Source organism: Phyllobates terribilis, unplaced genomic scaffold, assembly GCF_046119375.1.
Source record: "Phyllobates terribilis strain yellow unplaced genomic scaffold, ASM4611937v1 Scaffold_5__5_contigs__length_657084704, whole genome shotgun sequence".
Taxonomy (NCBI): Eukaryota; Metazoa; Chordata; class Amphibia; order Anura; family Dendrobatidae; genus Phyllobates; species Phyllobates terribilis.
The window spans coordinates 100357105-100375257 of NW_027362765.1; positions in this window are offsets into that span (position 1 = coordinate 100357105).

Genomic DNA, 18153 nt, shown 5'->3' on the forward strand with positions numbered 1-18153 from the left:
AATGAACACAGGGATCTACTCTGGTGTATCGTTAAAGACTGCCTGCCAACCCGTGAGTTCCAACACAGGCGTGGGTTGGTAAGATCTGAAGTGTGCCCAAGATCCAGTTGTGGTAATAGTGAAACACCCATGCACATATTCTGGAATTGCAAATTTGCACAGACAATATGGAGGAAAGTGTGCAATATAGTGAGAGCTGTGAGTACTGTTAATTTTTGGGATTTTCACAGAGTATTTTATGGGATGGGTATTAGAGAGGAGGATTTTAAATTAGTATGGATTATTATTACATGTGTGAAGGCGGCATTGTAGAAAGCAAGGAACATTTTAGAACTAAAACATAAGGAAGTAACAGTCGACCTGTTAGGCGTCGGGCGTTTGCTGCATTCGAAATGGGTTCAGAACCATCTGTGGATTCTGTGGTCTCCCATTCCAGAACAGCTGGGGCTGATGCTGCTCAGCATCGTCGTCAGTCCCAACGCCTAGCAGGTGCACGAGATGTACAAGTTGTCTCTTGGGTCTTTGTTCCTAGCAACATGAAGCGTAGGTTGCGAAGGGAAACAGGGCTGCTACAGCCTAAGCCCAGGATTCACTGCACTGAGCATGCCCGTGACATGGCTGACCATGATTGGTGGTTTGGGAGTCAGCTGATCCGGTGATCTGGCACCGCCTGATTGGTCGCGGGTGACGTCACCAATAGTGCGATGGTGGGCAGGTCTTAATCTTTAAATAGCCCGCCCACAAACATGGCGGCGCGCTCTGATCATTGAGGTGTTGTTGTGTGGACGCTTGGTCGTTTGGGCGCCATGTGTGCTTTAGCTTCTGTTAGGCAGGTTTAGCGGAGGATAGGCAGCCTTAGATGGAGGGAGGCAGGTAGCTTCGTCTGGCAGTCTGGCTTCGACAAAGGGGTCGCCATACACCCCGAGCAGTCTGCAGACGCCGTATTCCCGGCATCGCCTGTAAGCCACGTGGAGAGATACTCCTCTGTCCGGTAGCATGCCGGCTGGGAGCACGTATACGCCAGCGTGCATCACACACACATCCTAGTGCCTGCTGTGTAGTCCCTGTGCTATAAACAGGGCTACAGATACATTATTTATTGCATATCTCTCGTGCAGTTAATGGAGATAGTGCGAATTCCTATTCCCGTTCCGATGTGCAGTAACACGGAGGGGATTGTTATTTCAGTTGGTTGTTTTACCTTATTACCCGGAAGGTGTTCAGGCATAGTCCTCCAGGCTGCATCGCGGACCCCGAGTTCGGTTGCGTTCCATTATTTAATACAGTTGTTTGCAACCGTCCCCATAACAGTGGTGGAGCATTGACTTCTTTAATTTTATGCCTGCAGATTATAAAAACTAATCAAAAAAGTTTGGTCTGTTGCGTTCTTTTAAAGTGCTGCCTATGGCTGTCTGTGTGAGTTTCTTAGTGGTGTTCAGCCAGCCAGGTGTCCTGCCTGCAGTAGATGGAGTGTGGCAATGGAACACTGCACGTGTCACAATAAGCTCTGACCCTTATCTGGCTGCGCGCAGCAGCCATGTTCAGTCTGCTGAACAACCAGCAGCAGCAGGTAAGTAATCAGCAACACTCCTGCTAAGGGTACACAGCTGCTCATTTTTTTTACCTTAATTGGTTCTCCTTCCTCCCTCTGGTGTTGAGGCACATGGGAACAGCAGGGGGTGAGGGTGGTGTGTTAAAATAGGTGGATTGCGGCAGCAACAAGCCGAAAAGTGGAGGCATGTAAGGGATCTAGAGGGTGACAACATGTCTTCTTAATGGGAGTCCTGGTGCCCATCTCCACAAATAGAGTTTTCAGGATCCGAGGCTGCCACACTAGTCCGAAACAAATTCAGGTTAAAGTTTCTCGGCCTTTTGGCTCAGATCTGGTGGTGGTTTGTCTGTCATCAGTTTTGGGTTCTCTAGGTGCTTGGGGTACCCCGCCTCTCGGCCTTGGGTGCGGGTCCCACTCTTGTAGTGGGATCCAATCCCTTGTTGCTATTGGGAGGTGGGCTTAGTCCCTGAGCAACTGGCTGCGATCCCCTTAGCTTCTCAGGTGTTCTTTGCTACAAGACCCTGGGAAGTGCAGATTTACAAGAGATTGTGAATGTGCTCCTTTGTGGCGAGTGAGAAGGAGGTTGACCCCAACCTCGTGCCTCTGTATGCGAGGCTTAAGAATACGATTCGTGTTAATTTTTCAGATGGTGACGCAGATGAAAGGAAGCTACGTTATGTAGTCCAGGACGTGCTCGAGGGCTTGTTCCATGTCCGGATAAGCAAAATTTTATCCATCCAATACGTGGAGACTACGACATCACCTTTACAGGACAAGGTATTTTTCAGGATGTCTAGATTAGAGCAAGTCGGGAAAAGGATAGCCCAGTATTAATGGGAATACAGATTATCGAGCACGTCCTAGATGAGGTGAAAATGGTAGTAGTAAAAGTGTTTTCTCCTTTTATAAGCTCTGTCGAATTAACATGTTTTTTAGCACCTTATTACAAAAATATTAAATGCACTGGAAAAGGGCTAAATGAATTTAATATTTGGACATCTAAATGGAAATTTCTGGTGACATGTATAAGGGATGCAGAATTTCCTAATGGTATCAAACTTCCCCCTGCCCGTTTCAAAATAGGGCATACAAATGCTGACTTTTTCTTTTCTGGAATGCCTGTCTTTAGCAGGAATTGCGGCAAATATGGTCACACTAAAGAAAGTTGTGCGGCGACCTGTAGAAACTGTGCCAGTTGTGAAAATAACACAAAAGAATGTATGCATGAAAAAAGGTGCAGTTTTTGTAAGACCCCAGGTCATTTTTATGTTTCTTGTCCACACAGGTTTAGAGAGGAGGAACAGGGACAAGAAGGGAGGAACAGGGACAAGAAGGGAGGACCAGGACATCCGAACCTGAACCAAAAGGCCAGACCGCTCCGCAGGAGGAGGAACAATCTGGAGCCTCAGAAGCCAAAAAGGGCATGCCAGAAGGGGAGGTGCTTTCTAAGGCAATGAAGGATGACTCTGACATAATTAAAAATTGGCTAACAGAAGCGAGGGCGGACAAAAGGAAGGTGCAAAAGGATAAAGGTGCAAAAGGGTCTCCTAATCTGGGTTCAGAGTCTGAAGGTGAGAAATGGTGCAAGGTAGGTTCTAGGAATAAGAAAAAAAGGGGGAAAAAGGTTTGTCCTGATGGCGTGGTTAGGGGAGAACAAATGGACACTTCTCCTGGTGGGGAGGTGGAGTTAGGGCCCCCGGGGGTTCTGGACCCTGCTGTTCCCAGTGAGGCTCCGGACCCTGCTGTCTCAGAGGACTCAGGGTCAATACCCTGCGCACAACCAACTCCTGGATGTTGCCCTCCCGTAGGTCAGACAGGGGTAGCAAGGCCCGTTGGGGACCCACCTGACAAGGAACTAAATGCTCAACCCATGGAGACTCAGGGAATTGCCCCAGTCTGTAGCCTCCCGAGCTTCTCATACGGAGCTGTGGGTCATTTACTTGAAGAGTCTTGTTCCTCCTCCGAAGATTCACTTCTTACAGTGCAATCGGGAGATGAAAGCGGTACGAGTACAAGTGGTCTGGCTGGTTCAATGGATAGGTTTTAAAGTTTTGATCCCTGTGATATAACATCCTAACCTATTCTGTGTGATGGCTGAACTACTTGGTTTTTTCCTACAGCAAATGTGAGGGGTATAAAATCCAGAAATAGAAGGATAACGCTTTTTAATTTTCTTTTATGTTTAACGGCATCTGTGCTTTTTCTTCAGGAGTGCAATATCCCACATACCTTGTCCTATAAAAAATATGAGGAAGACTGGAAGCATGGCCCATCTGTCTGGTCCGGGTCTAATGCTGTGGGATAGGCAGGGGTAGCAATGTTTTTTAAAGGTGATGTTCGTATTGATTTTATTCAAGAAATTTTACCAGGGAGTATTTTATTGGTTAAAGCTTTTATTAATGATATGAAATGGCAGTTTTTATATTTTTATGGGTCTCCGGATAAAAATGAATGGGGAAAGAAATGTTGGAGATTTAACCACTTTTTATTAATACAGCTGAACCTTTTATCCTAGCTGGTGATTTTAACTGTATTTTAAAAGGTGAAAGTCGGCACACCAAGTCTGTAAGTAGAAATTATGATAAGACTTCTGGCATGTTAAGTGATATTATCCATGATTACAGGTTAACAGATATTTATAAAGATTGCAATAAATCTATTCCAGAGGAGGTCGGCTTCACCTGGAGCAATGCAAATTCTAGCTCAAGGATAGATTTTATTTTTGGTTCAGAACATACTGTATATTGCCTGTTAAATGTGAGGCCCAAACTGATATTTCCTCTGACCATAAAATGCTGTATTTTAATATAAAAACAAGTGCAAATAAGAAAAGGGGGAAAAAGTCTTGGAAAATGTATACATCTCTTTTAAATGATCCCCAGGTTTTATCAGATTTTATTAGTTTTTATAAAAAATGTAAAAAAAAAAAATCCTAATATGTCAATGAGCATTAGGTGGGAAAAAATGAAAGTAAAAATTAAGGTTTTCCTTATTAAAAAAAAGTATAAACAAAGCCAAAGAAAAATTTGATTTTTATAATAATTTAAATATCCGTCTCCAAACCCTATATAAACTCAAAGCGAATGAGTTGGACGTAGAAAAAGATATACTAAAATTAAAAGAAGAAATTACAAGATGTCTAGAGCAAAAAGGGAAAGAGCTGATATTCCTTTCCAGAGTCAGACATGTGGAAGAGGATGAAAAATGCTCCAGGTATTTTTTAAAAAAAAATTAGAGATAAGAAAACTTGTATTTAAAATATAGCTGGTGAAAAAAAATGAAAGAAATATTAGACAAAGTCCATGAATATTTTTCAAATCTTTTTAATAATAAAATAATCGATCAAAAAATAATGCACAATTCCTTGGAAAAAATAACCTCCTATTTAGACCTTGATTCACAACAGTTTTTATCCCAGGATGTAACAGAACAAGAAATTTTAGAGACCATAAAGAGTTTTAAAACCGGAAAAGTACCTGGTTCTGACGGTATCCCCATAGAATTTTATGTGACCTTTTATGATGTTTTAAAAGACGATTTGTTTTATCTTTTTACTGAAGTTTTTTAAAAAAAGGTTTTATTAACTTCTTGGAAAAAAGGTTAAGTCTCTATTGTATAAGAAAGGAGATAAAACATACCTGAAGAATTGGAGACCAATAACACTTTTAAATAGCGATTATAAAATCATGGCAAAAATTTGTGCAAATGGTCTAAAGAAGGCAATTGGAAAAATAATTCACTCAAATCAAGTGTGTGGGATACCGGAACGCAGTATTTGGGATAATTTCAATTTGGTTAAAGATTGTATCGAGGATGTTAAAAGCAGAAAAGGGAAGATGGCCATTTTATCTATTGATTTTGAAAAAGCCTTCGACCAGGTCTCTTATTTTTATCTTTTTAAGGTTTAGAGAAATTGGGAATACCGGAATGTTTTTTTGTCTCTTAAAGCCTTTTATAAAGATTGTACAAGCAAACTTGTTGTGAATGGTTTTAAAATGCAGGATGTTCTTTTAAAATCTGGGATGAAGCAGGGGAGCTCCTTATCACCATTGCTTTTTAGCTGTGTTTTGGAACCTCTTTTATGTACAATCCGTAATAAGAAAATTTGTGGTGTACCTCTACCTGGTGGGAAAAATCTTGAAGCAAAAATAATTGGTTATATGGATGATGTAGCAATTTTATGTCGTACAGTGCCTACAAGTAGTATTCAACCCCCTGCAGATTTAGCTGGTTGACACATGCGGAATTAACTTGGCATTATGACATTTGTACTGTAGATCAGCCTAGAAGTGGGAAATGCACTGCAGAGACAAGATCGTGGAGGGTCACAAGGCTGGCAAGGGGTACAAAACCCTTTCCAAGGAGTTGGGCCTACCTGTCTCCACTGTTGGGAGCATCATCCGTAAGTGGAAGGCTTATGGAACTACTGTTAGCCTTCCACGGCCAGGACAGCCTTTGAAAGTGTCCTCCCGTGCCGAGGCCAGGCTTGTCCGAAGAGTCAAGGCTAACCCAAGGACAACAAGGAAGGAGCTCCGGAAAGATCTCATGGCAGTGGGGACATTGGTTTCAGTCAATACCATAAGTAACGTACTCCACCGCAATGGTCTCCGTTCCAGACGAGCCCGTAAGGTACCTTTACTTTCAAAGCGTCATGTCAAGGCTCGTCTACAGTTTGCTCATGATCACTTGGAGGACTCTGAGACAGACTGGTTCAAGGTTCTATGGTCTGATGAGACCAAGATCGAGATCTTTGGTGCCAACCACACACGTGACATTTGGAGACTGGATGGCACTGCATACGACCCCAAGAATACCATCCCTACAGTCAAGCATGGTGGTGGCAGCATCATGCTGTGGGGCTGTTTCTCTGCCAAGGGGCCTGGCCATCTGGTCCGCATCCATGGGAAGATGGATAGCACGGCCTACCTGGAGATTTTGGCCAAGAACCTCCGCTCCTCCATCAAGGATCTTAAGATGGGTCGTAATTTCATCTTCCAACAAGACAACGACCCAAAGCACACAGCCAAGAAAACCAAGGCCTGGTTCAATAGGGAAAAAGTCAAGGTGTTGGAGTGGCCTAGTCAGTCTCCTGACCTTAACCCAATTGAAAACTTGTGGAAGGAGCTCAAGAATAAAGTCCACATGAGACACCCAAAGAACCTAGATAACTTGGAGAAGATCTGCATGGAGGAGTGGGCCAAGATAACTCCACAGACCTGTGCCGGCCTGATCAGGTCTTATAAAAGACGATTATTAGCTGTAATTGCAAACAAGGGTTATTCCACAAAATATTAAACATAGGGGTTGTATAATAATTGACCCACACTTTTATGTTTAAAATTTAATAAAATTCAACTGAGCAACATAACTTTTTGGTTTGTAAGATTTATGCTTCTGTTCATAAAACCTACTCTCGTTTGCAGTTTGAAGGCTCTAACTTATTTGCATCTTATCAAACCAGCTAAATCTGCAGGGGGTTGAATACTACTTGTAGGCACTGTAATTCACCATATTTGCAATTTTCTCTTAAACAGATTCAGTCCTTCTGCTTAGGATCTGGTTTTAAGGTTAATTTTAATAAATGCAATATTTTAAATATTGGTGATATGGTTTTACACGATGTAAACATTCCGGTAACAAGTTCTATTACTATTTTAGGTGTTTCTTTTAATGAATTAAATGAATTAAATGATGGTCTTAACTAGTGTTGAGCCACCCCCGTAGTGTTCGAGTTCGGTTCGGTTCGTCGAACACCTTCGAACACCATTAAAACCAATGGCAGGCAAACAAAAACACATAGAAACACATAGAAAACACCTTCAAAGGTGTCCAAAAGCTGACAAACTGCTCAGAAGACATAACTAACACATGGAAAAGTGACAAGTACATATAGTCATGCGAAAAGAAAAGAGGTGGAGGAGTAAAAGGAGGGGGAGACACAGATATAGGCATGTCATGCCCTTCTAAAATCCAAAAAGTGAGAAGCCGACACGGCCAGTCCGCTCCTGCCCGTGCCACCTCCGTGTCGCCGGGTTTGTGCCAGAGCCGCGGTGAACCCTGATGGCCAGCCCTCCTCTCCCAATACTGGTGCCTGTCCGCTGGTGGGTCGAGCGAGCCCCCCTGTGGTGGAGGCAGCTCTAAGCTTTTTAATTTAAATTGTCTCTCTAATTTGAATGAATACACTTTAAATCCATTTACAAGGATCTATTGGAGGGCAAGTCTCATGCCAGCAGCCGCGTAATTCCAGCTCCAGTAGCGTCCACTAAAGCTGCTGCAGTTAAAAAGCTTTTATAAGGATCGAGCTCGGCTGTCCACCGCAAGGCATCCTACTGCCAGTCCCAGCCCCTATGCCTTGGGGTGCCTCCTGATGCTCTTCACTGAGTATCCCGTGGTCCCGAAGCATTTCCTTTGAAAAAATGAAGTGTCCAAACTACAGGTGGTGTAGCTTGCTTAACAGCCGGGATAATCCGCTGACTAGCAGACCCTGCTACTAGGCACAAAGTATTTCCTGGGCTAGATGCAGTTAAAAATTTGTAATTAGATACTCTCATTGGATGCTGAGAAAGCATTCCATAGAGTCTCCTGGCACGCCATATATGATTCTCTTAAAAAGCTTGGGGTAGGGGTCTAGGGGACCCTTTTATAGCCAAAATCACGGCCCTGTATCGCAATACGTCACCTAGGCTGAAGATAAATGGAACTGTAGCACCCTGAGGGCTCGGTTGCTACAGAGGTATTGCACCTCACCCAGAGGTGTGATATCTCACTCTCAGGTAAGGATGTAGTGTGGATCAGGACCCGACACCTGCATGCATTACACCACATTGCCGTGGGGCAGGGCGACCAATATGCCCCTGAGATGGGCACGACAGTCCCTGTCCCTGGCTGGAGTGGGGGGAGGGAACACTGAGGAAGGGGAACCCTGTAGTGCAGGAGCAGGGAGGAAGCAGTTCCTGGGTGCATTGAGAAGGGAGTATAAAAGGTGGGCACCATCTTAGTTCAGTGCAGAGAAGTCTGAGCAGAAGTGGCAGGGAGCAGGGGCTCTGCATGAGCTCTGCTCCGGAGGCGGGCCTAGTAACAGAGGCCCAGGCCTGGAAGAGGGAGAAGGAAGGAAGAGGAGCGGAGAAGGCTCCAGGAACGAGGAACGAAGGGATCTCAGGGGTGCGGACGGGCGAGTCGCCACCGCACGCCAGAATCCACCTGCGTGGAGGGGTCAGGCCAAAGGGGGAGACCGGTCCCCGAAACTAGTGGAGGCAGGAAACGACCCTCAGCTAGAAACAGGAGGCTGTGACATTTTATGTGGCGCAGCCCCTCGCTACACCCGCTAGGAAGGCACCACATAGGGTCAGGGAAACTGGCGCCAAGTTTACCAAGAGGAGGCCCGAGGCAGCCGGACAGAAGGGTTGGTAAGAAAGGCCAGACAAAGGACACACAAAGGGGGTCCTGTGAAGCACTCCAAAGTTATCTGGGAGTTGTCTGAGCCCCTCACCTGGTGAGCACAGTACGACGTGGGCAGCCGTTACCTGCAGACGTGGTCTGGATAATAAGAACTGTGAGTAAAGGCCCTGGACTGCATCACTGACTCCGTGTCATTACTGCTGCTGCCCTGCACCATCACCCCCATCCTCCGTATACACTGCCGTGAGGCTATACTCCTCCCGTGGGGAGTTATGCTACGCTCTGCTGCACCCACAACACCAGCCTCAGCGGTCTGCCCTGGAGCGGCGGTTCACACTGACCGCAATCCACGGGTGGCGTAGTCGGACATTTAAACATCAAAACCACATAAATAGTTCCGCCACTGGTTTGACCGCCCTGAGCCACGGAACCGGGTTGCCGCCACGGAGACTACAACCACCAGCATCCACCAAAAAGGGTCCGGCTCCGGGTGTCCCAAGGCCCAGGGGGCGCGTCAGAACATTTTCATCACCTTTCACAATCACCAATGGGACAAGGCAGGGATGTTCTCTGTCCCCTCTCTTATACATCCTAGTGACGGAGCACCTGCTCTCATCAATTCGCCATAACCCCAATATTAGGTGGATTGAGGTGGGAGGCACCGAGTACAAGTGCTCTCTATTTGCTGATGATGTCCTAGTATATATCACTCAATCACATATATCCATCCATGCTGTTATGGCTGAAATAGATCACTTTGTTACATGGTCAAATTTTAAAATCAATGCAGCGAAGTCTGAGGCCCTCGATGTCTCCCTCCCCAAATCCATATAGGATTCCATCCAGTCCAACTTTCCCTTTGCCTGGCCCTCACAGGGTATCAAATACTTAGGAATTCCTATTCATAGAGACCTCTCCCATCTATGTTATCTTAATTTTGGGCCCTTTATTGAACAACTCCATACAGACCACGGTTGGCAAGTTAGAACTGTAAGATTCACTACGTGAACCACTGGTGTTTTGTGGAAAAGCACATGTACACTGTGTTCCAAATTATTATGCAAAAAGTGTTTAGGAGTGATAAGGGAAGAATTTGTTTGTTTGTCAGTTAAAATCATTGATGGTGATGTGTGTCAGGGCTCTTTATATCACTGTAAGCAATTGCAGACACCAGTGCTAATTAGTTTGGCAGGTGTGTCCAATGAAAGGCAAGACTACTTAAGAAGGCTCTCTCACATTATTCAGCAGCCTACATTTTCTGCCAAAATGGGAAAGAAAAAGGATGTGTCGGCTGCTGAGAAGCAACAAATTGTGGAGTGTTTAGGTCAAGGCATGACTACAATCAACATTGTGCGATGATCAGGATGAAGTGTCTTGGCAATCAAGAAGTATGTAGCTGATTCACAGTACACACGTGTGCGTGCTGATAAGGGCAAATTGAGGACTCTTTCCTACAGGCAATTACGTCAGGTTGAAAGAGCAGCGGCAAAAAAGCCTTGTCATAGCAGCAGACAAGTTTTTGAAGCTGCTTGTGCCTCCAACGTCCCCCGAACAACAAGATGCAGGGTCCTTCAGAGGTTTGCAGCTGTGCATACGCCATCCTGTCGACCTCCTCTATCCACTTCACACAAGCAGAAACGGCTCCAGTGGGCCAAACATTACATGAAGACTGATTTCAAAACTGTTTTGTTCACGGATGAGTGCCGTGCAGCGCTCGATGGTCCAGATGGATGGAGTGGAGGATGGCTGGTTGATGGACACCCCACGCAAACACGGCTACAGCGCCAACAAGGAGGAGGTGGAGTAATGTTTTGGGCTGGAATCATGGGGAGAGAGATTGTCAGCCCCTTTAGGATCCCTGAAGGCGCTAAAGATGAACTCCATAATGTATGTGGATTTTCTCAAACAGCACTTCCTGCCATGGTTCAAGAAGAAGAACCGTGTATTTCACAGCAAGATCATTTTTCTGCATGATAATGCACCATCTCATGCTGCACATAAAACATCTGCATCTCTGGCTGATATGGGCATAAAAGGGGACAAACTTATGGTGTGACCCCCATGCTCCCCTGACCTCTACCCCATTCAGAACCTTTGGAGCATCAGTAAAAGGAGTGTCTATGATGGCGGGAGGCAGTTCACATCTAAGAAACAGCTCTGGGAGGGTATTCTGTCCTCATGCAAAACAATTGAAGCAGAAACCATCCAAAACCTGACAAATTCAATGGACGAGAGAGTTCAGAAGCTCCTTTCGAACAAGGGGTCCTATGTGAAAATGTAACATCACCTAGAATAAAGTTTTGAGTTGAAAACTGTTTGATTTCAGTTTCTAACAACCTGCTAATGCTTATAATTTCAAAAATGACCATTTTTTTGGTCTTTATTAAAATGAAAAGGTTGATCGAAAAGTTTGGGGGATCTAAGAGTGTGGCAACCCAGTAGTCATGATTACTTCGAATTCTGACAATATGAGGGTCATGCTGCAGGTAGTGCAGCAAGAAGGCACTTATGTGTCTTGCGCATCTCGGAGCCCCAAAATTATTTTCCGGGCTAGATGCAGCTAAAAATTATTTTTAATTTTAAATCTGGTGGAGCTTATTATAGATGGCCTAATAGGATCAGTGCTGCACACTGCTACAAAGCCCAAATTATTTTCCAGTCAAGATACAGATAAACATGATTAGTAATTTGAAAGCTTAAAACGGTTGGTAGGGTGATTTTAAACAATCATCAAGCTTTTACTCTCCCCAGGATGACACAGGGGTAGAAAAGTCGTTTCGGATCCATGATTTGTTCATCTTTATGAACGTGAGTCTGTCTACATTATCAGTGGAGAGCCGCGTGCGCTTATCTGTCAGCACACCACCAGCAGCGCTGAACACACGTTCAGACAGAACGCTGGCTGCGGGGCATGACAAGATCTCCAAGGCGTAAGTGGCTAGCTCCGGCCATTTATCCAGATTGGAAGCCCAAAAAGAGCAAGGGTCCAGTGACACAGTCGTGGCTTCAATGTTTACTTGGAGATACTCCTGTACCATCGTCTCTAGGCGTTGACTATGTGTCAGACTTCTTGTCTCCTGTGGCCTTGCAAAGGATGGGCTAAAAAAAGTGGTGAAATGATTCCGCAAAATTGATGTTACCACCAGATACTGTGGTTCTGTTACGGTTTGAGTGCTGAACACTTGACGGTCCCACGGTTGGCAAGTTGGAACTGTGAGATTCACTACGTGCACCACTGGTATTTTGTGGAAAAGCACATGTAAGATTCTGCAACAGTCTCTGCTGATACTCCTGCATGCGTGCATCCCTTTCTATGGCAGGAATAATTTCTGCAAATTTACTTTTGTACCGGGGATCTAACAGTGTGGCAACCCAGTAGTCAGGATTATTTCTAATTCTCACAATTCGAGGGTCATGTTGCAGGTAGTGCAGCAAGAAGGCACTCATGTGTGTTGCGCATCCAGGAGCACCAAGTCCCTGTTGTGTTGGTGGCGAGGTAACAATCATGCTTCCTTCCTCTGTCCTCTCCCCCCAACCTCGCACAACAGAAATGTGATCAAGGTCTCCCTCATCTGATGAGTCTTCCATCAGTTCGTCCTCCACTTCTTCCTGGGCTCCTGCACCTTCCTCACTAGTTTGGCTGCTACCATGCGCCCTGGTAAAACCATCTCCCCCACCCTCACATGCCTGCCGCCTTGGTGCTGCCGACCGTCTGGACCTTGCAGATGTTAGCCATTCCGCATACAACTCCTCCTCCTCTACTTCCTCCACCTCCTCTTGTGCCACCACCTGACTCCGAATTCTGTTTAACATGTACTCCAGCATGTAAATCACCGGAATAGTCATGCTGATAATGGCATCGTCAGCACTAAACATCTTCGTCGCCATTTCAAAACTGTGCAGAAGGGTGCATAGGTCCCTGATCTGAGACCACTCCTCCAGCGTGATTTGCCCCACCTCTGAATCTCGTTGGCCCAGGCTATACGTCAGAACGTATTGCACCAGGGCTTGTCGGTGCTGCCACAGTCGCTGCAACATGTGCAGAGTTGAATTCCACCGGGTAGGCACATCGCATTTTAGCCGGTGAAGTGGCAGGCCCAACGACTTCTGTAGAGATGTAAGTCGCTGAGCTGCGGGATGCGAACGGCGGAAGTGAGCACACAGCGACCGTGCCCTCTGCAGAAGGCCATCTAGTCTGGGATAGTGGGCTAAAAATTGCTGGACAACCAGGTTCAACACGTGAGCCATACAAGGCACGTGTGTGACATTGCCCCGGCGAAGGGCCGCACCCAGGTTTGCAGCATTGTCGCACACGGCCTTCCCTGGTTTCAGGTCCAGTGGAGACAACCCTTCATGAAATTGGTTCTCCAGAGCTGACCACAACTCCTCAGCTGTGTGACTCACATTTCCCAGACATTTCAATGTAAAAACCGCCTGATGACGTTGAGCCCTACTGCCAGCATAATAAGGAGGTGTGCAGGATCCCTTCTGCGCAGTTAGAAAGCTTGTGGCATGACCAGACAGGCTTTGGGTGCAGGTGGAAGACCGAGAGGAGGTTGAGGAGGCAGAAGCAGTGGAGGAACTTTGACATAAAGAGGCTTGACGCACAACTCGTGGGGACGGCAAGACTTGGACAGCAGCCCCTTGTCCTGCTGTCACCATAGTTACCCAGTGCCCAGTCAGCGACATGTAACGCCCCTGTCCATGCCTACTCGTCCAAGTGTCTGTGGTGAAATGCACCCTGTCACACACAGAGTTTCTCAAAGAAGCGGTGATGTTGTGTGCGACATGCTGGTGGAGCGCAGGCACACCTTTCTTTGAGAAGTAGTGCCGACTGGGCATCTGGTACTGGGGCACTGCGACGGACATAAGGTCTCGAAAATCCTCTGTGTCCACCAGGCGGAAAGGCAGCATTTCTGTAGCCAAGAGCTTGCAGATGGTGAAATTCAACCTCTTAGCTTTCTCATGGCTAGGAGGAAATGGTCTTTTACTTGTCCACATCTGAGGGACCGAGGGCTGGCTATTGTGCTTAGACGGGGTTGATAAGGGTGTCCCCGGCAAACTGCCGGTCTGTGAGGAAGATGCAGGCGGACATATTAGGTTGCCTTGATCCAAAGGTGGTGCTATCGATGTCGGACAGCGCTCAACACCAGCTGCTGTTACCACCTCCAAAGAAAATGATGACCTGCCAATCACGCTGGCTGTTGCGGGTAAAGAGGTGGCAGGTCTGCGCCCCAAAACAGGTGTGACTGCTGTCCCCCCAGTCACAGAGGATGAAGAGGCCGCGGATGCACAAGATATGGCAGACGTTGTTTGGCCCGGCCGGCTAGGCCGCATTGTAGCACACTGAGCTTCCCACTGCAACTTATGCTTCATGTCCATGTGCCGGTTCATGCATGAAGTACTCAAACTATGTATTTTTTGGCCTCTACTTAGCTTTTGCTGACAAATGTTACAGATAACACGAGTTGGGTCATCTTTATCGATCTGAAAAAATGCCCAGGCTATGCAAGGCTTAGCACCCATGCGACCTGAAGAGCCACCACGACTTGTGGTGAGAGGCAGAGTTGTGTTTGAGGATGCAGTTGTTGACGTGCTTCCAGTACTACGTCTCTGTCCAGGAAGGCGCAACCTGACTTCGTCGTCACTAGCATCTTCCTCCACCTCCTCTGCTGACCTCATCTCTTGGCTGACTGTGGGTTGACAGTAAGTGGGATCTCCAACCTCATCATCATCACCCTGTGTGTTATCACACCAGTCGTCCTCAGAGCCAACCTGTTCCTGCCCTGACAAAAAACTAAAGTTGTCGCTCCAATCAGGTATTTGAGTCTTATCATCGTCTTCCTCATTGTCTCCACCAACAGGAGTTACAGTTTGGGAATGAGGGTCTACATTATGGTCAGAACCTTCTGCGTCTGGTCCTGGATCCGACTCATAAAGATTCTGGGCATCAGTGCAGATAATTTCCTCGTCTGGATTCACAGAAGCGCTGGAGTCGACCTCTGATTCCCAGGCTATAGTATGAGTAAACAGCTCTGCAGACTCAACCATCTGTTCTACCTCATACTCAGACGGGCAGCTGGAGATTTGGGAGCTGTGAGGAAGCAAGTGCGATTTGGGTGACACCTTTGAGGACTGGAGTATTTGTGATGTTGAAGTTGATGTGGAGGAGAGCCCACTTAAAGGAGCACTTGATAACCGTTGAAGCACCTGCTGTTTTTGTGCCTCATCTGGAATTTGTAGCGATTGGCGTGGCCGTAAGAAAGGGATCTTATCACATTGTCCGCTAAAAGAAGTGGACATTTTAGTTTGGCTGGAAGATGGTCTTTCTTCTGCAGATGTTACTGTTGCTTTAACACCTACCCCACGGACACAACCTTATTTCCCCTTCCCAACACGCCTATTCCCCTTTCCACCAGCAGCAGGCCTTTTTCCACTCATTTTGGTGGTTAACTAATTCACAACTCTGGAGTTGTTTGCACAAGAAAACAATGGATGGTAACCGAGCAGAGCTGAGTGGCCAAACTGTGGTATTAGGCCAAAACTATTGGCTGGGTTAGATGCAGAAAAAAATATATTCAGTTTGCAACCTGATGGAGGTCAGTATAGATGGACTAACACAACAAGTCCCACACACAGCTAGAAGCCCAACATTTTTTCAGAGGTAGATGCAGAAAAAAATATATTCAGTTTGCAACCTGATGGAGGTTAGTATAGATGGACTAATACAACAAGTCCCACACACAGCTAGAAGCCCAATATTTTTTCAGAGGTAGATGCAGAAAAAAATATATTCAGTTTGAAACCTGATGGAGGTCAGTATAGATGGACTAATACAACAAGTCCCACACACAGCTAGAAGCCCAAATATTTTTTCAGAGGTACTGTAGATGCAGATAAAAATTAGTTTTAATTTGCAACCTGATGGAGGTCAGTATAGATGGACTAATAGAGAAAGTCCGACACACTGCTAGAAGGCCAAATATTTTTTCAGAGCTAGATGCAGAAAAAAATTATATTCAGTTTGCAACCTGATGGAGGTCAGTATAGATGGATTAATAGAACAAGACCCACACACAGCTAGAAGCCCAATATTTTTTCAGAGGTAGATGCAGAAAAAAATATATTCAGTTTGCAACCTGATGGAGGTCAGTATAGATGGACTAATACAACAAGTCCCACACACAGCTAGAAGCCCAATATTTTTTCAGAGGTAGATGCAGAAAAAAATATATTCAGTTTGCAACCTGATGGAGGTCAGTATAGATGGACTAATACAACAAGTCCCACACACAGCTAGAAGCCCAATATTTTTTCAGAGGTAGATGCAGAAAAAAATATATTCAGTTTGCAACCTGATGGAGGTCAGTATAGATGGACTAATACAACAAGTCCCACACACAGCTAGAAGCCCAATATTTTTTCAGAGGTAGATGCAGAAAAAAATACATTCAGTTTGCAACCTGATGGAGGTCAGTATAGATGGACTAATACAACAAGTCCCACACACAGCTAGAAGCCCAAATATTTTTTCAGAGGTACTGTAGATGCAGATAAAAATTATTTTTAATTTGCAACCTGATGGAGGTCAGTATAGATGGACTAATACAACAAGTCCCACACACAGCTAGAAGCCCAAATATTTTTTCAGAGGTACTGTAGATGCAGATAAAAATTAGTTTTAATTTGCAACCTGATGGAGGTCAGTATAGATGGACTAATAGAGAAAGTCCGACACACTGCTAGAAGGCCAAATATTTTTTCAGAGCTAGATGCAGAAAAAAATTATATTCAGTTTGCAACCTGATGGAGGTCAGTATAGATGGATTAATAGAACAAGACCCACACACAGCTAGAAGCCCAATATTTTTTCAGAGGTAGATGCAGAAAAAAATATATTCAGTTTGCAACCTGATGGAGGTCAGTATAGATGGACTAATACAACAAGTCCCACACACAGCTAGAAGCCCAATATTTTTTCAGAGGTAGATGCAGAAAAAAATATATTCAGTTTGCAACCTGATGGAGGTCAGTATAGATGGACTAATACAACAAGTCCCACACACAGCTAGAAGCCCAAATATTTTTTCAGAGGTAGATGCTGAAAAAAATATATTCAGTTTGCAACCTGATGGAGGTCAGTATAGATGGACTAATACAACAAGTCCCACACACAGCTAGAAGCCCAAATATTTTTTCAGAGGTACTGTAGATGCAGATAAAAATTATTTTTAATTTGCAACCTGATGGAGGTCAGTATAGATGGACTAATACAACAAGTCCCACACACAGCTAGAAGCCCAAATATTTTTTCAGAGGTACTGTAGATGCAGATAAAAATTAGTTTTAATTTGCAACCTGATGGAGGTCAGTATAGATGGACTAATAGAGAAAGTCCGACACACTGCTAGAAGGCCAAATATTTTTTCAGAGCTAGATGCAGAAAAAAATTATATTCAGTTTGCAACCTGATGGAGGTCAGTATAGATGGATTAATAGAACAAGACCCACACACAGCTAGAAGCCCAATATTTTTTCAGAGGTAGATGCAGAAAAAAATATATTCAGTTTGCAACCTGATGGAGGTCAGTATAGATGGACTAATACAACAAGTCCCACACACAGCTAGAAGCCCAATATTTTTTCAGAGGTAGATGCAGAAAAAAATATATTCAGTTTGCAACCTGATGGAGGTCAGTAAAGATGGACTAATACAACAAGTCCCACACACAGCTAGAAGCCCAATATTTTTTCAGAGGTAGATGCAGAAAAAAATATATTCAGTTTGCAACCTGATGGAGGTCAGTATAGATGGACTAATACAAGTCCCACACACAGCTAGAAGCCCAATATTTTTTCAGAGGTAGATGCAGAAAAAAATATATTCAGTTTGCAACCTGATGGAGGTCAGTATAGATGGACTAATACAACAAGTCCCACACACAGCTAGAAGCCCAAATATTTTTTCAGAGGTACTGTAGATGCAGATAAAAATTATTTTTAATTTGCAACCTGATGGAGGTCAGTATAGATGGACTAATACAACCAGTCCCACACACAGCTAGAAGCCCAAATATTTTTTCAGAGGTACTGTAGATGCAGATAAAAATTAGTTTTAATTTGCAACCTGATGGAGGTCAGTATAGATGGACTAATAGAGAAAGTCCGACACACTGCTAGAAGGCCAAATATTTTTTCAGAGC